Raw genomic sequence first — 27458 nt, 5'->3', positions numbered from 1 at the left:
CTGCTGAGCTAGATTCTTAGCCTTTTGTGTATATTGCTGGGGATTGAACCCAGGGCCTTCCTATGTAAGGCAAGCACTCTACCAACTGAACTATATCCCAAAGCTGGCCTCCAGCTTGCAATCCTCCTGACTCAGCCTCCAGAATAGCTGGGATTACAGGTGTAATGCATCATCATGCCTGGCTATGATATTGTTATTTATGTATATGAGAGAGTGTGTTTAGTTTTATTGTAGTCTGTTTCTTGTTGTTTAACAAAAAATATCTAAGGCTGGGAAATGTGAAAAATAAAGAAGTTTATTTGGCTCATGGTTTATTTGGACACACTCAATATCCAAACCATATTCCCACCCCTGGCCCCCAAGGTTCATATCTGTCTCACAATGCAAAAATGTTTCACACCACCCTTCATTATCCCCAGGTCTTAACTTTGTTCCAATATTACTCAGAAACCCAAGTCCCAAGTCTTATCTGAGAGTCAAGAAAAATTGTTTCCAGTTGTGAGTCCCTGTAAAAGAAAAAAGCAGTTTCATATTTCTAAGGTACACTTTCAGGTATAGATACAGCAACCCACTCCTCAGTACCAATTTTTTAACAAAAGGAAAACTCAGATATCTAATACATAGATTTACTTAGCAACATGGAGAGAGTGCAAAATACACCATATTTACAAAAATACAGTGAAAACAGCATAAAACTTATACCATGAACCCATTTTTGTAAGTACATACTATCACATTTTGTAAAATTGCTATAGTTTGAATATGATTTGAGTGTGTCCCCAAAGGTTCATGCATTAGAATCTTGGTATTTAGTTTGTTGATGGTGGGACCTTTAAAAGGTGGAACAGCGGGAAGTCATTGGAGTCACCTTGAAAGGTCCAGACATAATAAAATTATCTTTAATAAAATTATCTTGCTTGGCTTTTTGTTCCTTACTTAAATTTTCTTTTGTCAGAACATAAGAGCTGATGAGGTTTGAAGCTTCAGCTCCCTACTATCCTGCAACAACTTGACTTCAATCAAGTAGCATGTCTCATTCCTTTTGCACACAGCATAGAAGGACCAAGAGAAATTTTGAGCCTCTGTAAAGACTTGCTTGTATTCTACATTTACCCAGCACTTGAGGCAATATTTTCCCTTTATTATTTAAGCCAATTTAAATGAATTTTCTATGAACATGACTTAGCCTTATAAACTCTAGTTTATAAGGCTCAACACTACCATTTCCCAACCCCTTAACATTCCTCCTGTACTTCTTCATCCACAATCCACTTTCTACTCCAGGCTGTTCCATCTTAAGCCAGTCAAATTTACTTCAGTCTCTCCATTTTTAAAACAGTTTTTAATACCGTTTCTAAATGAGAAAGTGTGCAAATGTCTCCTAAATTAAGTGCTGCACCAACCTAAAGTCTATTTTTAAATTGTTTTAAATATTGGCTTCTTTCAGGCCGAGTCCATCACTTTTGTCTCTTTCTGCCTGGGGTTAAATGCTCTATTTTTATCTCTTGCGCAAAGTGCCAGTGAAGCTGGATTCCAGAGCAGTGCACCCAGTAGCACCCTGTAGCCTGATTGACAGGAAAGGAAAGCTCTTGCCTTATGACCTCGGGGTCCTGGCTGGAGACCTAATTGTGCTGGAAGTTTCCTGAGTAGGCACCATCAAGTTCTCTGTGTGTTCCAGTGGTTACAATTCCCCGAGAGTAGCTTGGGCCTAACTCAGGCTTGTTAACTCCTTCCCTGCAGTCTGAATGCGACAGGGGACCTTAGCTGGCTGGCCCCAGACTTTTCCTATGGACTGGGGACGCAGCGATGAACTATTACGTTTCAAGGGTGATTTGCGAAGGGCCAACAGCCGACGGTTTCCGTAGTGTAGTGGTTATCACGTTCGCCTCACACGCGAAAGGTCCCCGGTTCGAAACCGGGCGGAAACAGTGTCTGGGTTTCTTCTTTTTTTCGGCATCGTTGAAACCTTGTGAAAAACCCTCCGGTATTGCAATGACAACTCGGGCCTCTCCAGTACCATGCAGGCTGGAACAAACAGTCCAAGAGGCATCCGATGGCGCCCCCTTGCGGAGGTGGTGGCATTGGGTGACTTTCTCCCTCCGGGCCAATGACACAGTTCAGATCAGCAGGTCCCTGTGCTGTGGGGCTGACTCTTCAGTTTCTATGTCGTGTCTTTTCTGACCCCGGGAGGGCGCTCCTGGTAAACTGGGAGCCAGAAGTGGCTGCTCAAGGAAAGAAATCATTTTGTTTGGATGTGGACCTCAAAGGACTAAGTCCTGGCCCGAGGGCGAGTTCTGAAGGGCGGTCCCTTTTTCAGATCCTTTGTCAGGCTCCAGCCTCTTCGGATCAGGCTGCGAAGCATCGATCTCCTCCAGGTTTTACAAACTGGTATCGAGGCCCAATCGTGTGCCGGATTGCTTTACGCAGACTGCCGGATCTTCAGCCCCCACCATAGTACAGAGAAGTGAATCGAAGTGATGGCAGAGCCAGAGTCACAAGTCACTCTGCTCTACCGTGCTGCTCAAACCTGTCTTCATTTTATTTTCCCATATAACCTGTCGCCATCCAGTTCTCACACACGAAAATTCTTCCCTCGTTCTCCCTCCCTGTCTTTCCCACAAGGAATCTCAAAAGACCCTTGCTTTAGATGGAAACGATATTTATTTTCTTTTAATTAAAAAATTATTTTCATATTCACCCTCCCCAAAGGGGACAAACAGTTTGAACAGACACTTTTTATAGATTTTTTTTTTCTTTTTTGCCATCTGTGTATGTTCACTGAAGGACATATAGAGATGACAAATAATCACACGAAAAGATTTTCAACATTATTAATCATTAGGGAAATGCAAATTAACAACAAAATGAGCTACCACTACACATATATTAGAATATTAAATAGATTGATCATACTAAGTTCGAAAGGATATGGAAGAATGATAACTTAAAACATTGCTGATAGGAATGTAAAATGGTACAGCCACTTTGGATAAAAGTTTGGTTTGTTATTTCTTTCCTTCTTTCTCCGCCCTCTCCACCCCATATCCACCGCCACCTTGGTACTGAGGATAGAATCCAGGGTGGCTTTACCACTCTGAACTATATTTCTATGTCCCCTCCCCCCATCCCACATACACACTTTGAGATAGATTCTTGCTAAGTTGCTCAGGATGAATTTGAACTTATGATTCTTCTACCAAGTAATTTGGTGGTTTCTTAAAAAGTTAAACTAGGGCTAGGGTGTAGTTCAGAGATAGAGCATGTGTTTAGCCTGCTGGAGGCTCTGAGTCTAATCCCAGCAGCCATCCTCCAAAGCTATACTACCACAATGTGATTCGTCCACTTAATTTCTAGGTATTTGTACAAGAGGAAAAAAAGCAAATGCCTGTACAAAGGCCACTCTGTAATTAGCCCTAAAGTGGAAACAACTCAAATGTCAGTCAATGGGTGAAAGATGAATCCATACAATGGAATAATATTAACAAAAAAAAATTGATACAACATCAATCTCAAAATAATTATGCCTAATCAAAAAAGAGCACTGGATGATTATATATATATATATGATTGTATATATTTTTATATTATATATATGCCTTATATATTATATATATATATGATTATATATTTTTTATATTATATATGCCTTATATTTTATATATATATATATATATATATATATATATATATATAAAATATTTTAGAAAGGGGTTAGGGTGTAGCTCAGTCAGTGGTACAGTGCTTCCTAGCATAGTTGAGAATCCTGGATTCAATCCCACTGCAATAAAGACCAATCTATAGTGACAGAAAGTAGATCAGTGATTGCCTGGGGATGGGAGAGGAAGATGGGCAGGCTCTATAGAATAAATGAAGTGGAGTAAGGGATATGTTCCTTGTCCTAGTTGTGCCAGAGCTGCAAGATAACTTCACTGGCCCTAGGTTCTTTTATCTTTGTGGGCCCCTTCCATCATAAAATTCTGATATTTAAAAATATACTAATATAAAAATATTTTATAGCTCCACATTTATAAAGATGATTATTAATATATTATAAAATATTTATTTGATATAAAAGACCTTAAAAGAATTTAAACTATATTGTAGAATTTTAAATTTAAAATAAATAAAACATGTGTGTGAACCCTATGAAGCATGCCTACCTTGCCTAATGAGTGAGTAAATTTTGGATCTTGGTGATGGTGTTCCATGGGTGGATACAGAAAACATTTTCTGTTTCTTTCATGTCACGATTGTTAATAAGAAGTATGTTTTTTGATAATAAACATATTGAGCTTTGGGAATATTTTTTACAGAAAAAAACATGTGCCAAATACATGTGCTAAAACTTGTACATGCTAAATAAATCCAGTTTATTATATGTCAGTTATGTCTTAATATAACAAAGTTTTTAGTATTTCCTGGTGGGGGAGTGAGCATATTTGAAGTCTCTTCTGAACATTTATATAAAATACATATTTTAAGTTTCTTATTAAAAATGTTGTATAGTTCATGCTTATAATCTCAGTTACTTAGGAGACTGAAGTAGGAAGATTGCCAAGTTCAAGAGCAACCTGGGCAATTTAGCAAGACTCTATCTCAAAAGAAAAGAAAAAAAAGGGATGGGGTATAGCTCAGTGATAGAATATTTTCCTAGCATGTGTGAAGACCTGAGTTCAAGTATCATAATCAATCTCTCTCTCTCTCTCTCTCTCTCTCTCTCTCATACACACACACACACACACACACACAGAGTCATATGAAACTAAACTATATTCACAATATTAAATCGTTTTTCAACAAAGCTCAGGAAAAGTGTTAATCTCAATTCATTGCTCTTTATTTATATGGATGGGGGCAAGGCTTTTATCTTGCTTATTTTTGTCTTCATTTATTATTTCCTATTATCCTATTCTTTTAAAAATTGTCTTCTTTTTTTTTTTTTTTCCTAAAGGCAAAGTTTCACTATATTGCTTATGTTGCCTAGGCTGGCCTCAAATTCACAATTGTTCTCCCTTAGCCTCCCAAATAGCCACGATTACAGGCACATGCCACCTCATTCTGCCTCTTTCATCACATTTGTCTATCTTGGTGTGATCCTCTCCAATGAGTTTGAGTTTATATCCTGATAAAATGTATAGTTTTCTTACACATAAGTATTTCTTAATTTTGCATGTGATTTTTTTCACTCAGGATAATGACTTTATGGTCTACCGCTGTTGCTAGGTGCACACCTGGTCCTTTTGTTTCCCACTGCTGCAAGTAATTCCAAGGTAGCTACCTTCCATTTCACTTTTCTTTCTCCATGATGGGTGCCAGATTGTCTGCTAATTCTTGCTCTGATGAAGCCATCATACTTCTTTATTGAACACATATTTACTGAGTGCTTACTACACGCTTGGCATTGTTCTAACCTCTGGGGATTCAGTAATGACATAAACAGGGAAAAAAAAAAAAAAAGAATCCCTACCCTCATGAAGTTTACATTCCTGAGTGAGCAGACAAAAGTAACCTCTAGGAGGGGGAAAAGGGTGGGAGATTGTCTTAATCCCCAATAGTCAATGATTTGATCAATCATGCCTATGCAATGGAACTTACATAGAACCCTGAACAACAGGCTTAGAGAGCTTTGTCAAAATAAAAAGAAAATTTTTAGGATGAAAAACATCATTGAAAGAATTTTTTAAAATGGACTCTAGAAGCCCTGAAGAAGTAGAATGCACCTTAGGATATTGTAAGAGTTCAATAAAAAATAATTTGGTTAAAAGAAAAGAAAAGAAGTAGAATGTGTGATTCTAGAAATGTAAACTTTGGTTACTGTTATTGTGTCCTCCCACCCCCCAAAGCTCACATGTGAGACAATGCAAGAGGGTTTGGAGGTAAAATGATTGGGTTATGCCCTTAGCCTAATCAGTTAGTTGATGGAATTAACTGAAGTAGTAGGGTGTGGCTGGAGGAGGTGGGAATTGGGGCGTGGCTTTGGGTATATATTCCTATCTGGCAAGTGGAGTTTCTCTCTGTTTCCTGGTGGCCATGATGTGAGCTGCTTTCCTTCACCACCCTCTCTTGCTGTGATTTTCAGCCTCACCTCAACCCCAAGGAATGAAGCCAGCCTTCTATGGACTAAGACCTCTAAAACCATGAAATCTCAAATAAACTTTTCCTCCTCTATAATTGTGCTGGTCCGGTCCTTAGTCACAGCAGCAAGAAAAAGTGACTGAAATAGTTACCTTTGTTCTTTGATTGCAAGAATCTAGAACAGATAATTATACTGTGCCACTCAAAGTGCATATCAGGAGGTTATCTTATGTTATTTTTACTAAGTATATACATTCTCTATAGTCTGTTGTTCACATGGCTCTTGTCATACAGTATCTATTCTTTCTCAGTTTCAACAGAAGTTTCTGTTATGAGAAATAGAAAGTCTGGTGGCCCATAGGGGCTGGGGATGTGGCTCAGCGGTAGAGTGCACACCTTGAATGCGTTTGGCCCTGGGGTGGATCCTCAGCATTATATAAAAATAAATTTTAAAAAGTAAAGGTATTGTGTCCAACTACAACTAAAAAATGATTATAAAAAAAAGAAAGTCTGGTGGTCCATTTTCAGAATACAGTAGTAATCTTTAATTGGATCCAGTTGTTGCCCTTCCCTTTTCCCTCCTCCCAAATTCTAAAATTAGTCATTCTTGTAGATTGTAATCCCTCCAATCAGAGTGAAGGACAGCACTACAGTAGATTCAGCAGGCAGACCCCCACCCAAGCCACTTGCTAGTCAGTTTCCTGTGGCAAGCCCTTCTGACAGAAGTAAAATTTTGCCTTGCTCATGCATTTTTGACATGTGTTTGATTTCTTGTGGCACCTCCTTATTTCTAACACTGTTATGGTTTTTAAAAGCTTCAGGGTTGATGCAGAAATGTTCAGAGGTAAAATGATTGGATACTTATAGCTGTAACCTAATCAGTCCATCCTAGTTTGATTGGACTGACTGGGTGGTAAGTGGGTCACTATAGGCAGGTGGGGCATGGCTGGAGGACTCACTGGTGGCATACCCTAGAAGGGTTCATCTTCCCTGTGTCTTCTTCCCTGCTCTCTCTGCTTCTTGAATGCCATAAACCAAGCAGCCCTTCTGCCCTGATGTTCTGCCTTACCCTGGGCCCAGAGCAATGGAGTCATCCTATCATGGACTAAAGCTATGAAACTGAGCAAAATAAACTTTTCTTCCTCTAAGTTGTTCTTTAAAAGAAAATATTAGTTGTAGATGGACACAATACCTTTATTTTATTTATTTATGTGGTGCTGAGGATCAAACCCAGTGTTCCACGCATGTGGAGGCAAGTGCTCTACCACTGAGCCACAACCCCAGCCCCTCTAAGTTGTTCTTATTGAGTATTTTGGTCACAGCAACAAAAAGCTGACTAACAGTTTCCTACAAAAGAATTGTTATCTCTTTGCACTCCTTGCCCACTAAAGTTCCCACTTTCTCTGCCTTATTTGGAACACTGATTTAGAACTTTTTGAACCTGTATGTCTCCCAAATTGAAATTCTTTGGTGTTTTGGTACCAGGGATTAAACCCAGGGCACTTAACAATTGAGCCACATCTCCAGCCCTTTTTAAAATATTTTATTAGAGACAGGGTCTTGCTGAGTTGCTTAGAACCTTGCTAAATTGCTGAGGCTGGGTTTGAACTTGCAATCCTCCTACCTCAGCATCCCAAGTGGCTGAGATTACAGGAGTGTGCCACTGCACCTCAGCTCCAAATTGTAATTCTTTTTTTTTTTTTTAATTTTTATGTGGTGCTGAGGATCAAATCCAGTACCTCACACATGCAAGGCAAGAACTCTACTACTGAGTCAGAGCCCCAGCCCCCCCAAATAGTAATTTTCTTAAATCCCCAAATAAACTCCTTTTTATTTTTGCAGTTTTTGAGTTTGGATCAATAAACAGCTTCCAAGTTGGTGAACAGAACAAGGTGCTGGAAGGGTGGCATTCCTGAAAAGAACTTGGAAGCTCCAAGCCCCTCCCTGATACTTTGCCCTGTGTGCCTCTTCCATTTGGTTGTGCTTTGTAAAAAATCCACTACATATAAGTAAGTATCTCCTTGAATATTGTGAGCTGTTAAAGCAGATTATCAAATAACAAAGGGGGTTATGGGAACTCTCAATTTATAACCAATTGATCAGAAGTACAGGTGACAACTTGGGACTTGACATCTAAAATGGGGCAGGGCAGTGTGGGACTGAGCCCTTTCATGGGATCTGCACTAACTCCAAGTAGTTATGTTACCAAACCCAGGTCCAGAAGTTCATCCTTCAGAAAAACAAATGTCTGAGAGATGAGCATTAGGAAGAAAGGCTCTATTTAAAGACCACTGCCCAGGTCAGTAATTCTTCTGAGGCTTAAATACTGCAGGTTAGGGCTACATACACTAATGGGAAAATTGGTTCCATCAGGTTGTGTCAGGAGCCTCAGGCATCAACATCCTGCTGAACTCCAGTAAGAGTACTGGAAAGTTTTCTCTGTTGAAAAACAGCCAATACAAGGCCAAGGCCAGAAAAGCATCTTTAATTATTATAGTTGGGCCCTTTGCCTATAGGGGCAAAAAGTTGGAAGTACTTTCAAGACCACAGAAAGAGTTTAACACACTTTTCATCTTGCATATGGACTGGTTCAAGGTCTCCAAAATACATTGCTAATGGAAAAGACTGGAGTGTGGAGCAGTGTGTAACATATATTTGGGTAAGGAAAAAAATAGAGGAAATAAATTTGTACACATGTAACTACTGTATATACATGTATATACATGTATAGATAGATGATCTACAAGCAACTGGTCATACAAGAAACCGGAATTAGTGGGTGCTTCTGGGAACTCAAGTGCAGAGACGGAGAAAGACTTCTCTTTTAAAAGTCCCCTCCTCCTTATGCAAAGCTTCACTTTCCTCGGCTTCAGTTACCTGAAGTCAGTCTCAATCTGAAAATATTAAATGTAAAATTCAAGAAATAACTAATAAGTTTTAAATAAACTTTATTATAATATTTTGTAATAATTGTTCTATTTTATTGTTATTAAACTCTTATTGTGCCTAATTTATTAATTAAACTTTATCATACAATATTATGTATAGGAAAAAAAGCAGTACTCTCAGCTCTACCTGTGGGTTCTGAACCTATGGATTTAAACACCTGTGGATTGAAAATTTGAGGGGAAAAATAAATATGTACTGTATAGACATTTTTGCCATTATTCCCTAACAAACAATACAACTATTTACATTGTATTAGGGGTTTTTGTTTGTTTGTTTTTTGTTTTGTTTTGGTATCAGGGATTGAACTCAGAGGCACTCAACCCTGAGCCACATCCCCAGCCCTATTTTGTTATTTTATTTAGAGATGGTCTCACTGAGTTGCTAAGCACCTCAACATTGGTGAGGCTGGCTTTGAACTCCTGATCCTCCTGACTCAGTCTCCCTATTTTCTGGGATTATAGGTTAGCACTACCATGTCCAATACTAATCCCTTTTTCTAAGGCAGACTACACATATAAGGTTCTGTATTCTCCCCAATTTCAGGCATCCACTGGAAATCTTGGACTTACCCCTTGGTTAAGAGGAGGCTAGTGTACACTTTAATGTTTGAATTTGTTTTTATTGTGTCTACATATTACCTATTCAAAAATTATCCAATGTTTTTAAGATGAAAAAATACCATTAAGACAAAATATGGCAGGACACGGTGGCACATGCCTGTAATCCCGGCAGCTGGGAAGCAGAGGCAGGAGGATCACAGCCAGCTTCAGCAATTTAGCAAGGCCCTAAGCAATTTAGCTAGACTCTGCTTTTAAAAAAAATATTAAAAAGGGCTGGGGATGTGCTCAGTGGTGAAGCACCCCCGGGGTTCAATCTCTAGGACAAAAAAAAAAAAAGACAAAATACGAACGTGGGAAATGTATGTGACATATTCTTAAGTGAAAAATGTCAGCGCAGCACAAACTGGATTGGGCAGACGAAATAAACATACTAAATATGAGAAATAAAACATACAAAATATGAGAAAGGAGCCAGGCACGGTGGTGCAAGCCTGTAATCCCAGTGATTCAGGGGCTCAGGCAGAAAATCACAAGTTCAAGGCCAGCTCTCAATTTAGTGAGATCCTGTCTCAGAATAAAAAGGACCAGGAATGCACTCAGTAGTAAAGTGCCCCTGAGTTAATCCCCAGGATGATGATGATGATGATGATGATAATAATAATAATAATAAAAACAGTAATAATGATAATATTACAACAGTAATAGTAAAGGGCTGGGGTTGTATCTCAGTAGTAAAGTGTCCCAGGGTTCAATCTCCAGTACAACAAAATAGGAGGGGGTTAAAAACAAACAAACAAAAACTAGTTTGTGAAAAATAGATTATGAGTGCGTTTTCAAATTTTTCATTACAAAGATAAAGAAAGCATGGATATGCTAAAACAAAACAGGAGCATTTCCCCCAAATAAATTAGTCACATGGTGGTGACTTCCCCTTTCTATTCCAGAGGGTGTCCAGGTTGCTACTAATCCCCTCACTTCTTTCTCGAAGTTTTGGGGAGGCAACAGCTGAGCCAAGCCTGGGGCCTGCCGGCGCAGAGCGCAAGTCACAAGTGGGTGCCCAGCGGCAGCAGAACTGGGCGCCGACCCTGCACATCCGCCAACTTTGCCGGCCTAACCTTAAGTCGGGAAGACCTCGTCTCCTAGGCGGGAGACCTGACGCCCCAAGAAAACTCGGTGCACTTTCTCACAAGTTCTGGGAGGCCCCGCCCCGCGGAGGTCAGGAGTTTTTCAGGGAAGTCCTGAGTCATCGCGGGAAGGGTTGTCAGGGCTGACCTCATTTCCCAGCAGTGGGGGCAGGACGACAGTCCCTGGCCACGAGCCAATGGAAGGGAAAAGGAGCAGAGCGCAGAGTGTGGCGGCGCCGGGAGGAAGGGCGAGCCCGGACGTCCTGCCCTGGGAGTCTGACGTAGCCGGGGGTCAAGGTCTTTCCCCGGAAGGATAGAGCGGAGCCAGGACTGGCGCACCTTGTACTCTGAGTTCCAGCAGAGGTTGGTTCACTCCAGCTGGGCCTTCTCGACCTTAATCCACTCTCATCCCAATTGTAGGTGTTATTCTAAAGGGTTCTGTGAACACACCAACCAGGGAAATTCTGAGTTTCACAGTTAAACAGTTCTCTTTCATGGTTTTGGAGTCTTCGTAATCATAATAACTAACGTTTGTTTTACATCGTAGAATCCGACTAACTTATAGTATAATTTAATCCTTCTAATCTTATGAAATAACGATTATCAAAATGTTACAGATGAAGAAATAAATTGTAGAGCAATCTTGATATCCCATTCTGTTAAGTGATTGAGCAAGATCCAAACTCTGGTTTCCTTTTGTTGTTATTATGCCAGGATTTGATCCCAGAGCCTCCTACAAGCTAGGCAAGCCCTCCATCAATGAGCTATACTCCCAGTCAGACCCTGGTCGCTCATTTATATTGATTGTTCACAAATTCTTTTTTATATTGGGGCATCACTTAAAACCAGTCCTAAAAACAATACTTCATCTTAAGAGAGGGTAACGTCTAATAAGGAATTGTGATCCCTCCCCCTATCATGGAAGGAGTGTGTCTGACTTCTGCCCTCACCCTCCCACAGGTAAGGCAGTGAGGAAACTTCCAGATGAGGTCTATGGGCCAGCAACACTTCTGTCTTAAACACAGTACACTCTTCTGCACCCTTTGCAGGGCACTTCTGAGTATTCCAGTAAAACCCTGAAGTTGGGGCCGGTGCTAAAAGGAGTGTCAGCCAGGGAGAGGAATGGCAAAGAGAATAGGGGTATTTGTTGCCCAGACTGGCCTCAAACTCCTGGACTGTAACCCTCAGCCGCCTTAAGTAACTAGGACTACAATCCTGTACCAGGGCACCTGGTTTAAACCTCACATTTAGGAAAAAGATGCGATATGTAATACCTTCTAACAATCCTCTTGAAAAACACAATCAGCCGTAAGATGGAAGAACCAAGCATTTACCTGGAGGTGCTAAATAATCTCAAAATATTCTATCTTGGTTATCTATTTCTGTGTATCTACATGAGAGATGGACTCTATATTCCTTTGTAGTTTAAGTGAGCTTTTGACTTAAGTTGAAGTGATACAAGATTTTTTTTTCTTTCTCTTTTTTTTTTTTTTTTTTTTTAGAGTGATACATTTTTCATTTGGTTATTTTAGAATGCACTTGGGATCCAGTGAGCCTATAAGGAAGCAGAGAGACTAGGAGTCTGAGGCAGGAGTAGCACAAGTTCAAGGATAGCCTCAGCAACTTAGCAAGACCCTATCTCAAAATAAGCAAACAAACAATAAAAAAGAACTGAGGAGTAGAGCTTGGTGTAAAGTGCCCTTGGGTTCAATCCCTAGTACCAAAAAAAAAAAAAAAAGAAAAGAAAAGAAAGAAAGAAAGAAAATTTCAACCTCGAAGTTTTCAGCCTTTCTATCTCATTCTATTGGTCAAAACAGATCACAGAACCAACCTAGATTCAAAGAGAAGAGAAACAAGCAGCCTCTTGAAGGATAATGGTCCATATTACATTGCAAGGGAGTTTGTGGTTGAGAGATATATACCTTTATAGACACAATCACCACTACTATTAAGAAGAAACTACCAGGCAGGTAACATAAATCTGTCATTCCACCTAATTAGGAAGCTGAGGGAAGAGGATCACAAGTTCAAGGCCAGCCTGAGCAAATTAGCAAGAAGACCCTGTCTCAAAATATAAAGGGTAGGGAAATATGGATGAATGGTAGGGTACCTATGGGTTCAGTCCCTAGTACCAAAAATAAATAAATAAAGGAGTAAAATAAAAAAGAAGAAACTAATATATTTTTAATTGGGCATTTAAAATTTTCCCCATTTCTCTGCCTAGTGTGTGCCAGGATTTGGGCTTAATCAACACCAAAAATAAAATAAAATTTCCCCCATTTCTCCCCATATTTTTCGGGGGGTCTACTGGAGATCAAACTCAGGGGTACTCAACCACTGAGTCAGCCCTATTTTTGTATTTTATTTAGAGACACTGTCTCACTGAGTTGCTTAGCAAGCCTTTCTTTTGCTGAGGCTGGCTTTGAACTCATGATCCTCCTGAGCAACTGGGATTGCAGCATGTGCCACTGTGCCTGGCTCTCCCATTTCTCCTCATCTTGTAGGACAGACACTTAAGAACAAAGTTAGAGCAGTATACTGATATTAGATCAGTTATGAAATATCACCCCTGCCCCATGCACATAAGCTCAGCAGTTAACAAGACCCTGTCTCAAAATAAAATAAATAAATAAAAAGGGCTAGGAATGTGGCTCAGTGATTGAGTGCCCCTAGGTTCAATTCCAGGTTAAAAAAAAAAAAAAAAAAAACTGGTTTAAACTAGATAGTCTTAGTTTTTGTTTTTGTTTTGTATTGTGATTGAAACCAGAGAGTGTTAGAGTCTGCAAACAAGTCAAAATAACACCTGGCATTCAGCCAGGGGAATGTTAGAGTTCATAAACAAGTCTGGATGGTGCCTGGCAAAATGCCAGAGGGAATGGTTTAAGAAGTAACAAAAACGAGCCATTAAGTGTGGAGATTCCTTATTGGTTGACTGATGTATCTAGTTTATGCTAATTAGATAAGCTGTGTGGAATGTATAAATACTGCTCCTGTCCTGCAATAAAGGGCTCCCACTCCTGCTGTATCAACGTACACAAGTTATTCGTCACCCCCCGGTTATTTTGCTGCAGCAGCCGGACTGCGGCAAGAGAGGCTTTACCACTGAGCCACAACTCCAGTCCCTTTTATTTTTTTTATTTTGAGACAAGGTCTCACAAAGTTGCTGAGGCTGCCCTTGGACTTGAAATCTTCCTGCCTGAGACTCCCACATCACTAGGATTACAGGTGTGTACCACCACATCCAGCAAGAGTCTTACTCTTAAAAAATAAAACTGAAGAACACTGGATACCAATGGGAAGTTAGGAAAATTAATTTTGGCCAGGCATGGTCAAAAGAGCATGCCTGTAATCTCAGTGCTACGGAGGCTGAGGCAAGAGAACTTCAATTCAAGGCCAACCTCAGCAATTTAGCAGGACACTGTATCATAATAAAAAGGGTTAGGGGGTCTGGGGTGGCTCAGTGGTAGAGCGCTCCCCTAGCACAGGAGGGGCCCCGTTCGATCCTTAGCACCACATAAAAATAAAGGTATTGTGTTGTGTCCATCTACATCTAAAAAATAAATATTTTTTTAAAAAAAAAGGGTTGGGAACTTAGGTCAGTGGTAAATCGCCCCTGGGTTTAATCCTCAGTACCAAAAAAAAAAAAAAGAAGAGGAAGATGATTAATTTTGATTTTGCTATTAAACTACCACAGATTTCTAGTCAGTGTCTCTCTGTCCACAGTTGTGATTATTTAATCCATTCTCCATTTATGTATCTCTATATTTTAAGTCCTTAATACTAAGAATATACTTTTTTTTTGTTTTAGTTATACATGACAGTAGAATGCACTTTGATATATATAATAGAGTATACCATTCTTCTGATTATACACGATGTAGAATCCCACCAGTCACATAGTTATATATGTACATAGGGTGATAATGCCTGATTTATTCTACTATTCTTCCTGCCCCCATATCCCCTCCCCTTCCTTCACTCCCCTCTACCTAATCTAAAGTAACTCTATATCAAACATATTTATATTATATTTTTATTAGTGATTTCATTATAATATTTTTAGAACCTAAATCTGAAAAGGAACTTAAGAATCAACTTTTTCATTTTAAGGATGAGGAAAAAACTTGATAGAAGCTATATAAGTTGCTCCAAGGAACTGCTTAGTTAGTGGCCTAGCTGGAACATGAAAAGTGATATTTTCATTTATCACCTTACCTTTGAAGTAAAGATGGGAAACATAATAATAATAATGCCTTATATTTGTTGTCCTATATTTATATTTTTCAATACTTCTTTAAAACTGATTCTAGGGGCTGGAGTTGTAGCTCAGTGGCAGAGCGCTTGCCTAGTATGTGTGAGGCACTGGGTTCAATTCTCAGCACTGCATATAAATAAATGCATAAAATAAAGGTATATTAACAACTAAAAATATATTTTTTAAAAAACTGATTCCATCTTAAAACAACCTGGTGTATTTGACAGAGGAGATGTTATTATCCTCCATTTGTAAAATTAAGACATTGAATATTGAGAAGCTTGGTGACTTGTTCAAGGCCATAAATAATTGGTAATTGAATTGGACCTATGAATAAATGTCTTCAGGCTACTCTTTCAGGATTTTAAAAATGCTTTTCTAAAAGTTTTTTTTTGCTACATGGAACATACCTGTAATCCCAGCAACTCAGAAGGCTGAGGCTGGAGGATCACAAGTTTAAGGTCAACTTTGGCAATTTAGTGATCCCCTGTCTCAAAATTTAAAAAGGACTGGGGATGTAGTTCAGTGATAGAGTGCTGCTGGATTCAATTCCCAGAAATGCAAAATAAAATAAAATATCTCAAATACACAAAGAATATCTATAACTGATAAGAAAAAAAATAAATTGAAAATGGGCAAGAGATATGAATGGGCAGTTCATAAAAGAGGAATTCTTGGAACCAATGAACATATGAAATTTTCCATTTTCTAGTCAAGAAAATGGAAATTAAAAGAATAATGATACATTGTCACAAGCCATCCATGGGCTGTGTGTGTAAGATATGCCCATTTGAGCATATGAAGGGACTGGTCTGGTGTTATGCTCTTATTGGGCTGTGCGACAGAGTGATCCCATTCTTCCTGTGATCCCACATGGCACCTGAGATGGGTGTGACTTGCCAAGAGTCAATCAATCTGCTGACCACAAGACATCACCAAGCAAGACTCCACCCTTCAAAACCCAATCCCTTGCCTTATTTGGGTGGAACTTTCTCTTGAATGTCCTTTCCCCAATAAATAAAGGGGCTCAGGTGGGCTCACTCTTTTCCTTGCCTCTGTTGCTCTTCTTGCCCTCTTTTCAGTGTGGGAGCTGATCTTTGAGGTCACAGAGCTGTCCCTGACCCCAGCAATTGAGAAAAAGGTATTATCAGGTTTGTGTGGTTTCTTTGCTGTTTTCTTAATTATTGATACAGCTAGCTCCTTGAACCCAGCTCATCTCATCAGCCTGGTCTGCTAGCAACAATACATCATTTTTCACTCTTCAGATTGATAAAAAGAGTGATAAAGTCAGGCATGGTGGCACATGTCAGTAATCCCAGAGACTAGGGATGCTGAGGCACGAAGATTGCAAGTTTGAGACCAACTCAGAAACTTAGTGAGGCCCTAAGTACTTAAGCAAGACCCTATCTCAAAACATAAAAAATGGGCTAAGGATGTGGCTAGTGGTTAAGTAACCCCGGGTTCAATCCCTAGTTCAACAACAACAACAACAACAAAAACAACAACAACACCCACAGTGAAAATATTCGGGAACTGAAAGGAGGGAAGAAAAGAGGCACTTTTGTATGCTTCTGGTTGGAATATATATCACTACAAAATTTTAAGTTATCTGGCCATGTACATGAAAAATAGAAACACTGCTATGGTTTGTCTAAGTGTTCCTCAAAGGCTTGTGTGTTAAATGCTTGGTACTATTGGGAAGTGGTGGAACCTATAAGAGGTAGGGCCTACTGGGAGGTCTTTGGGTCATCAAAGGTGTGCCTTTGAAGGGTACAGTGGGACTCCAGTCCCTTCCTCATTCACTTGCCAGTCATGAGGTGAGCAGCTTTGCTTTACCACATGCTTCTGCTACAGGTTCCATAGCAACAGGGCCAACTAAGCATGGACTGAAATTTATACTGTGAACAACAACAACAACAACAAAAAACTTTTCTCTTTAGTTGATTATCACAAATATTTGTTATAGTGATGGAAAACCTGACCAAAGGCTTTTGCCCAGCAACAGTACTTTTAAGTATCTAAGCTCAGTATGGTGGCTCGTGCCTAAAATCCCAGCAGCTGGGGAGTTTGAGGTAAGAGGATCACAAGTTCAAAACCAGCCTCAGCAATTTAGGAAGGACTTAAGCAACTCAGCAAGACCCTGTTTCAAAATAAAAAATAAAAATACCTGGGGATGTGCCACAGTCCGGCTGCAGCAAACTAACCTGGGGGTGACGAACAACTTGTGCACCTTGATACAGCAGGAGAGGGAGCCATTTATTGCAGGACAGGAGCAGTATTTATACATTCCACACAGCTTATCTAATTAGCATAAACTAGATACATCAGTCAACCAATCAGGAATCTCCACACTTAATGGCTCGCTTTTGTTACTTCTCAAACCACTCCCTCTGGCATTTTGCCAGGCACCATCCAGACTTGTTTACGAACTCTAACATTCCCCTGGCAAAATGCCAGGTGTTATTTTGACTTGTTTACAGACTCTAACAGGGATGTGGCTCAGTGGTTACGCACCCCTGGGTTCAATCCCTGGCACCAAAAAAAAAGAGGAATCTAGCCTAGCCTACTGAAATAAAACCATCAGTATATAAAGCCAAATGTACAAAGATTTTTTATTATAACATTGTGGTGTCGAAAAAGTAGACATATTCTGTATTTCTATGGCATACTAGGCCGTTATTTAAAAAATTGAAATAACTACATATTCATATGATTTTCTTTTGGAGACATTTCTGATTCTTTTTGGCTATTGAGTCTCTGAACCTATTTCCTATGTTTAGAGGATATCCCTCCACTTTATAAGAGACAGATATTCCTCATTGCTTTTTTTAAATATATATATTTTTAGTTGTATGTGGACACAATATCTTTATTTATTTTTATGTGGTGCTGAGTTTCAAACTCAGTTCCTCACACATACAATATGTACCACTGAGCTACAACCCCAGTCCCTCATTGCTTTTTAAAAAAATTATCATTATTAGTTTATTATTGTAGTACTGGGTGAACCCAGAGGCACTTTGCCCCTGACCTATATTCCCAGGCCTTTTTACTTTATTTTTAGACAGAATCTCACTAAATTGTCAAGGCTATCTTCAAACTTGGATTCTCCTGAGTCAACCTCCTGAGTGGCTGGAATTACTGGCATGTGTCACCATGTCCAGATCCTCCTAGCTTCTTAAAGCTGCAAAATACTCATTGCGTAGACACAGATTATCTTATTGACAGATATATGGGTTGTTTCCAGTCTGTAACTATTACAAATAATGTTTGATTTAATAGACTTCTGCATACTTCTTTTCATTTTTGCCAGAGTACTTTGAGATTAATTCCCAGAAGTGAGATTGCTTAACTAAAAGCCATCCCTAATTGAGCTAGCCAGTTATTACCAAATTCCTTCCCCACTATGAAGATTGTGGCATTTTGTATTTCCACACTCAACTTTTTTTTTTTTTTTTTTTTTTTGGTACTAGGAATTGAACCCAGGGGTGCTTTACTATTGAGCTACTTTCCCAGCCCTTTTACTTTTTATTTTGAGATAAGGTATTGCTAAATCGCTGAGGCTGGCCTCTAACTTGTGCTCCTCCTTCCTCAACCTCCTGGAGTAGCAGGGATTACCAGTGACATCACAGGCAGCCTGTGAATAGTATGAATACATATGAATAGTATCTGTTTTCTTACTGCCTGGCCAGCAGATTATATTCTCAAAGTTTTGGATTTATGGTAATTTCATGGGGGGGTGCTGGGAATTGAACCCAGGGCTTTGTGCATACAAGGCAAGCACTCTACCAACTGAGCTATATCCCCAGCCCCTCCATGTCGTTTTAATTTGATATATTTTTTAACTTATTTCCTGGGGATTGAACCTAGGGATGCTTTACCACAGAGCTACATCTCCAGCCCTTTTTATTTTTATTTTTTATTTTTGAGATGGGTCTTGCTAAATTGCTTAGACTGGCCTTGAGTTTGTCATCCTCTTGCCTCAGCCTTCAGAGTAGCTAGGATTATAGGCATATTCAGCACTTTTCTTTTAATTGTGGTAAAATATTCTTTTTTTTTTTTTTTGTAGTTGTAAATGGACAGAATGCATTTGTTTATTTTTATATGGTGCTAAGGATCAAACCCAGTGCCTATACATGCTAAGCAAGAATGCTCTGTCACTGAACTCCAGCTCTAGCCCAAAGCTCCACTTTTTTTTTTTTTTTTGTGGTGCTGGGGATTGAACTCAGGACCTTGTGCATGCTAGGTAAGCACTCTGCCAACTGAGCTATACCCCCAGTCCTTGTAAAATATTCTTTTTGTCTTCTTTCGATGCTTTTAATTTTTAATTTGTTTTTTGGTACTGGGAATTGAACCTAGGGCACTTTACTACTGAGCTATGTCCAGACCCTTTTTATTTATTGCTATTTATTATTTTTACACAAGGTCTAAGTTTCTGAGGTTCTCACTAAATTGCTGAAGCTGGCCTTGAACTTGCAATCCTCCTGCCTCAGCAAACTGAGTCATTGGCTTTATAGACCTGTACCACTGAGCCCAGCCTCTTTTGACACTTTTTAATCAGAATTCTACTCTCTTACATGATTACAATGGCATGATTAATTTAAGGAGAGTTAAATTAAAAAAGAAAAAATTCTAGCACATTTTTAGCTTTCCTGAATCTCTTCTCTTAGATGTTTTACACTACTGGAGACTAAATCCAGGAACTCATACATGCTAGGCAAGCTCTTTTACCACTAAGATATATCCCCAGGCCTAGATGTATTTGTGTGTGTGTGTGTGCGCGCACACGCTCATATGTGTGTGTGTGTTTTAAGTTGTAGATGAACACAATATCTTTATTTTTTTATATGGTGCTGAGGATTGAATCCAGTGCCTCATGTGTGAGAGGCAAGCGCTCTACCACTGACTACATCCCCAGCCCCTAAGATGTGTTTTTTAAAAAATATAAATACAGCATAGTGTTGGATTTTGCTTTGTTAGTCAATGTGAAAACATTTTCTTTTAACAGGTATGGTAAACCTATTGATATCTATTAACATTATCAATGTTTGGCCTCTGATCTGCCTTACTATTTTAAATGTATCTTCAGTATTCAGAAAGAGTTTATAATTTTGTTCTGATGGTTACCTTAATTTTTTTTTTTTTTGTACTGGGGATTGATCTTTACCACCGAAGTACACCTTCAGCCTTTTATTTTTGAGACAGACTTTCACTAAGTTGTCCAGACTGGCCTGGAACTTGCAATTCTCCTGCCTCCACCGCCTGAGTGGCTGGGGTTACAGTGTGTGCTACAATACTTTTGTATAATACACAAGTTCTCTTTTTGGCTATTGCTTATATGAGCAATACTAAAATTATTTAGTAACCTTTTATTTTCCCTAGCACTTAACTTGAGGAAAAAATCTATTTAATCTTTTTAAAAAAAATTTTTTAGTTATACATGGATGCCGCAGTCCGGCTGCAGCAAAATAACCGGGGGGTGACGAAGAACTCGTTTATTGCAGGACAGGAGCAGTATTTATACATTCCACACAGCTTATCTAATTAACATAAACTAGATACATCAGTCAACCCATCAGGAATCTCCACACTTAATGGCTCGCTTTTGTTACTTCTCAAACCACTCCCTCTGGCATTTTGCCAGGCACCATCCAGACTTGTTTACGAACTCTAACATTCCCCTGGCAAAATGCCAGGTGTTATTTTGACTTGTTTACAGACTCTAACACATGGACACAATATCTTTATTTTGTTTATTTATTTTTATGTGGTGCTGAGGATCGAACCCAGGGTCTCTCCTGTGCGAGGTGAGTGCTCTACCACTGAGCCACAACCCCAGCCCCCCCATTTACTCTTAATTAAAATCTATATATGACAATCAAAATACTTCTATGTCTCATATACTCTCTCTAATGTCTCCTCATTGATAATTGTACTATATTTACAGGATTGTCAAGAAATATGGAAAAACAAGTAAATATATATTAATGGCTTATTGATATTACATTTTAATACACAATAATAATATCTATTTTCATACTTTTATGGCCACCCTGAATATTGTGAGAGTTTATAGCCAGCATATATGCAATGTTTCCATTATAACAATTATTTATTCTTAGTTATGCAAATAAACAAAATTTAATTCTTACCACTAGTCAGAGCCATTGCTGTCTCATCCATCATTTTGGTTGTTTAAAGTTTGTTCTCTAGATTCCTCAAAAAGGAATCTTTCATGAAAAGAATACTTTTGTGGGCTGGGTTTGTGGATCAGTGGTAGAGCACTTGCCTAGCACGTGTGAGGCACTGGGTTCAATCCCCAGCACACACATACACACACACACAAAACCTAAATAAACAAAATAAAGGTGTGTGTGTGTGTGTGTGTGTGTGTGTTAGTTTGTGGCATATGGAGGCTTGCCACAGCCCGGCTGGCTGGGCAAAATAACCGGGGGGTGACGAATAACTTGTGTATGTTGATACAGCAGGAGTAGGAGCCGTTTATTGCAGGACAGGAGCAGTATTTATACATTCCACACAGCTTATCTTATTAGCATAAACTAGATACATCAGTCAACCAATAAGGAATCTCTACACTTAATGGCTAGCTTTTGTTACTTCTCAAACCACTCCCTCTGGCATTTTGCCAGGCACCATCCAGACTTGTTTACGAACTCTAACATTCCCCTGGTAAAATGCCAGGTGTTATTTTGACTTGTTTACAGACTCTAACATTTCCCCCTTTTGTTTAATTTAAATAACGACCATAGTGGTTTTTACAGAAACACCATAAATAACCTGCTACAAACAGAAAGGGAGGATACAAAATGCCACAATACCAAGCCAATTGATGGCTCCATGTAAGAAGCCCTTGGAAAAATTATACCAGCAATGACACCATTTGCAAAGATACCGAGTTACAATTTGTTGTAGATTACAGTTTGTTGTCTCACTCCAGGTAAAGCAGTGTCTCAATAGATTAACTCACAGACCAGGTAAATCACAGTCCAGGTAAGTTCTGCAGGCAGCTAGCTTAAATCACAGTCCAAGTAAGTTCTGCAGGCAGCTAGCTTAAATCACAGTCCAGGTAAGTTCTGCAGGCAGCTAGCTTGATCCGAAGTCTCGTCCGGTTCTCAGCTGAAATCTCAGTCCGGTTCTCAGCAACACTGGAAATTCTTCCACCTTGGTCTTTACCGGCACTGGGACGAAGGCAGGAACTCCGGATGGCTAAAGAAAATCCTGTAGCATTCTACTAAGAAAACAACCTTCTGAACAATTTAGTACATTATCTCAAGATTTTTACATTTGAAATAGGCCTTAATAGTGCTCATTACTCATTAGCTTCCAGGTGTGGGAGAACCATTGTAGTTTAGTTATTGGCATTGAAAATGACCAAACATCAGGAACACCAGTAGCGTCTTCTGCTGGCTGTAGTGCCTGGGCAGCCCCAGATGGCCCTGGGGAGTGTCCCGGACTCAAACTGCTACTGGGCACAGGGAGCAAGAGCCTGCGAGACTGTGCCTCCAAGTCAGGTCTAGACTTGGGCTTGCGGCAGTGGAAGAGCCAGCTCCCCGGCCAGGAGGCGGGGAAGGGCCAGTCGCCACCGCCTCTTGGAAAATCCTTGCTGCGCTGTGACCGGCTTGCACACTCGGCAGCCACCTCTCCGTTTCACGCACCCTCCGGTAACGAAAAGTATTTAGTAATAGCCTTTTGCTGCAACTTTTTTCCTGATAATCCTTCTTCTTCTGAACTTTCTTTTTCTTTCTGACTAGAGTTTCTGGGCTCTTATCAACACATGCCCTAACTATTCTTGGTTCCACTGGGGTGCCTTCTTCCCTTAGTAATTTACTTCTCACCCCTTCCATATTTTCGTCACAAAGACAATACAATACACTGAGACAAAACAAGACACAAACATACTGTATCAATCTTTTCCATTTTCTCGAAATGGCCATTTTTCCTCTCGCCCTATCTGCCTAGGGACGAGCAGATTGCTCCCGTCCTATCTATGGACGGGCAGCTTTTTTCGTCACTTACCCCCGAGTGTCCCGGGGCTCCCCGTAACAGGCCACCATCTGCCGGAGTCCGGCTGGCTGCAGCAAAATAACCGGGGGGTGACGAACAACTTGTGAACGTTGATACAGCAGGAGTAGGAGCCATTTATTGCAGGACAGGAGCAGTATTTATACATTCCACACAGCTTATCTTATTAGCATAAACTAGATACATCAGTCAACCAATAAGGAATCTCTACACTTAATGGCTCGCTTTTGTTACTTCTCAAACCACTCCCTCTGGCATTTTGCCAGGCACCATCCAGACTTGTTTACGAACTCTAACATTCCCCTGGTAAAATGCCAGGTGTTATTTTGACTTGTTTACAGACTCTAACAGAGGCTGGAGGGAAATGTAATAGCAATCTCCATTAGAGGGAGCCTTAGTCTCAGAAAAGAAAAATGACTTGGATATTTGACATCTATAAGGAAATTCTGAAACTATAGTTTTTATGAATTTTTATTTATGACCATACATTTTTCCAGGGTTTACCATATAACAGAACTGTATTTTCAGTTCCTACAGGGAAATCTACAAAAGCCAGGGTATAAATAGTTCAAAATTGGACCAGCAGCTTGGCTCAGTGAGATCTTCTTAGCTCGGTGAGGCAACTTACAGGGCACCTTGGAGCTACTTGGAAGAAAACTTGGGAAGATGATGAAATAATTAGAGACAGTGATTCAGGAAGTCAAACCATGAAACAGATGAAATACATGCCCAAGTCTTTATTAATAACTAGTTATTCATCATTTTTCTGATTTTAAATTTTTTCCAGGGCAAGAAAAATATGTTATAAGTTCAAGTTGTTGACTTTTGGCTATTATATATTAAGAAAGCACTTAATATGATAGTTTATCTAAAACACAAATTTTTGAAAATTTGTGTCACTAGACAAAGTACCATATTTAGTGCTTTTAGAATACAGGAAATAATATGAGATGAAAGCAAATAGCTTAGAGATCTAATCAATCTAGAAAGCCTTCAAAAGCTGCCACAGAAATAGAAGATACCATCAAAAAAACCAAGATGGATACACAGCCGAGTGCTACTAGACTTTTAAAGAAGAACTAATACCAATACTCTTCAATTTATCTGAGGAAATAGAAATAGAAGCAGCACTTCCAGACTCATTGTAAGAGGCAAATATCACCCTGATTCCAAAACCAGGCAAAGACACATCAGAAAAAAAAAAAAAAAGAAAGAAAGAAAAGAAAAAGAAAACTTTAGACCAATATCTCTAATGAACATAGATGCAAAAATTCTCAATAAAATTCTGGCAAATTGAATACAAAAAAATATCAAAAGGATCGTGCACCATGATCAAGTGGGATTCATCCCAGGGATGCAAGGTTGGTTCAACATATGGAAATCAATAAATGTAATTGACACAATAGACTTAAAGATAAGAATCATATGATTATCTCCATAGATTCAGAAAAAGCATCTGACAAAATATAGCACCCCTTCATGTTCAAAACACTAAAAAAAATAGGAGTAACAGGAACATATCTCAACATCATAAAGGCTATCTATGCTAAACCCTAGGCCAATATCATTCTAAATGGAGAAAAATTGAAGACATTCCCTCTAAAAACTAGTACAAGACAGGGATGCCCTCTTTCACCACTTCTATTTATAGTTCTTGAAACACTGGCCAGAGCAATTAGACAGATGAAAGAAATTAAAGAGATACACATAAGAAAAGAAGAACTCAAATTGGCACTATTTGTTGATGATATGATTCTATATCTAGAAGACCCTAAAATTTCCACCAGAAAACTTCTAGAACTAGTAAATGAATTCAGCAAAGTAGCAGGATATAAAATCAACACCCATGAATCAAATCCGTTTCTATACATCAATGACAAATCCTCAGAAAGGAAAACTACCCCATTTACAATAGCCTCAAAAAAAAAAAAAAAAAACAACAACAACAACAACTTGGGATCAACTTAATGAAAAAAGTGAAAGATTTATATAATGAAAATTACAGAAGCTAAAGAAAGAAATCAAAGAAGGCCTTAGAAGATGGAAAGATCTACTTTGCTCTTAGATACAAAAAAAATATCCAAAGCAGAATTAATATTATCAAAATGACCATACTACCAAAAGCAGTATATAGATTTAATACAATTCTGATCAAAATCCCAATAACATTCCTCATAGAAATAGAAAATGCAGTTATGAAATTCATCTGGAAAAATAAGAGACCCAAAATAGCTAAAGCAATCCTTAGCAGGGAGAGTAAAGCAGGTGGCATCACTACACCAGACCTTAAACTATACTACAGAGCAATAGTAACAAAAACAGCATGGTATTGGCATCAAAATAGACTGGTAGACCAATGGGTACAGAATAGAGAACACACAGACTAACCCACAAAACTACAATTATCTTATATTAGACAATGGTGCCAAAAACATGCATTGGAGAAAAGATAGCCTCTTCTACAAATGATGCTGGGAAAACTGGAAATCCATATGCAACAAAATGAAATTAAACCTCTTTTCTCACCATACACAAAAACTCAACTCAAATGGATCAAGGACCTTGGAATAAAACCAGAGACCCTAATAGAAGAAAAAGTGGGCCCTAATCTCCATCATGTGGGATTAGGATTCAACTTCCTTAATAAGATTCCTTTGGTGCAAGAATTAAAATCAAGAATTAATAAATGGGATGATTCAAACTAAGAAGAAAAAAGTTTCTTCTCCGCAAAAGAAGCAATCTGTGAGATGAATAGAGAGCCTATATCTTGGGAGCAAATCTTTACCCCTCACACATCAGATATAGCACTAATCTCTAGGGTATATAAAGAACTCAAAAAGCTAAACACCAAAAAAAAAAAAAAACTCAACCAAATAAATAACCCAATCAATAAATGGGCCAAGGACCTGAACAGACACTTCTCAGAATATGAGAATATTGATCAAAAAATATATGAAAAATGTTCATCATTGCTAAAAATTAGAGAAATACAAATCAACACCACTTTCTTGGAAAATTTGGAATGGAACCACCATTGACCCAGCTATCCCTCTCCTCAGTCTATACTCAAAGGACTTAAAAACAGCGTACTACAGGGACACAGCCACATCAATGTTTATAGCAGCACAATTCACAATAGCTAACCTGTGGAACCAACCTAGATGCCCTTCAATAGATGAATAGATTTTTTAAAAGTGGCATATATACACAATGGAATAGTACTCAGCAATAAAAGAGAATAAAATCATGGCATTTGCAGGTAAATGGATGGAGTTAGAGAAGATAATGCTAAGTGAAGTTAGCCAATCACAAAAAAACAAAGGCTGAATGTTTTTTCTGATGTAAGGAGGCTGATTCATAGTGGGGTAGGGAGGGGGGAGCATGGGAGGAATAGATGAACTCTAGACAGGGCAGAGGGGTGGGAGGGGAAAGGGGGGAATGCCGCAGTCCGGCTGCAGCAAAATAACCAGGGGGGTGACAAATAACTTGTGTAGATTGATACAGCAGGAGTAGGAGCCATTTATTGCAGGACAGGAGCAGTATTTATACATTCCACACAGCTTATCTAATTAGCATAAACTAGATACATCAGTCAACCAATAAGGAATCTCCACACTTAATGGCTCGCTTTTGTTACTTCTCAAACCACTCCCTCTGGCATTTTGCCAGGCACCATCCAGACTTGAACTCTAACAGGGGGACATTGGTGGAATGGTGGAATATGATGGATATTATTATCCAAAGTACATGTATGAAGACAAATTGGTGTGAATATACTTTGTATACAACTAGAGATGTGAAAAATTGTGCTCTATGTATGTGTAATAAGAATTGTAATGCATTCCGCTGTCATATATAAATAAAAAAGTTAATTAAAAAAAAAAGAGCTTCCACAGAACTGGCATACATGGCTGAAGGGGGAAAACCTCTACAGAAGGCACTTTGACAATCCCTATCAATACAAACATACTCTTTGATTTTACAATTTCATTTTACAAACTTATGCTATAGCTATACTCACCCAAATGTAAAATGACATATGAACAAAGTTACATATTGCCACATTGTTGTAATAGCAAAAATTTGGAAGCAACCTAAATGTCCAACAGGAAATGAATTAAATTATAGAACATCATCAGTGTATTACCCATTTACAGCTATAATAAAAGAAGCTGTTTATGCATTAAAGTGTAATGATATCCATGAGGCAGGAGAATCACAATTCAAAGTCAGCCTAAACATCTGTGAGGCTGTCTCAAAAAAAAAAAAAAAAAAAAGACATAATGGTATCCATCCAAACACAGTGGTGCCACATCTATAATCCCAGCAACTTGGGAGACTGAGACAGGAGGATCACAAATTCCCGGCCAACCTGGACAACTCAGTGAGGCACTGTCTCAAAATATAAAAAGGGCTTGGGGTATAGCACAGTGGCAAATTACCACTAGATTC

The 27458-nt window shown here is 39.0% G+C and overlaps 2 non-coding genes across 2 annotated transcripts; one reads left to right on the top strand and one right to left on the bottom strand.

Annotated features, from left to right (window-relative positions):
* The first annotated feature begins 1855 nt into the window (after positions 1–1855).
* On the top strand, positions 1856–1928 carry Trnav-cac (transfer RNA valine (anticodon CAC)). Its single transcript has one exon. It is a non-coding gene; the product is annotated as a tRNA-Val (tRNA).
* A 16769-nt stretch (positions 1929–18697) lies between these two features.
* On the bottom strand, positions 18698–18770 carry Trnat-ugu (transfer RNA threonine (anticodon UGU)). The gene has a single exon. It is a non-coding gene; the product is annotated as a tRNA-Thr (tRNA).
* Positions 18771–27458: the final 8688 nt, after the last annotated feature.

This window comes from Marmota monax, unplaced genomic scaffold, assembly GCF_021218885.2.
Source record: "Marmota monax isolate L192 unplaced genomic scaffold, Marmota_monax_Labrador192_F-V1.1 WCK01_AAM20220418_F8-fsc00145, whole genome shotgun sequence".
Classification (NCBI taxonomy): Eukaryota; Metazoa; Chordata; class Mammalia; order Rodentia; family Sciuridae; genus Marmota; species Marmota monax.
This window is presented reverse-complemented; position numbering and strand designations above follow the sequence as displayed.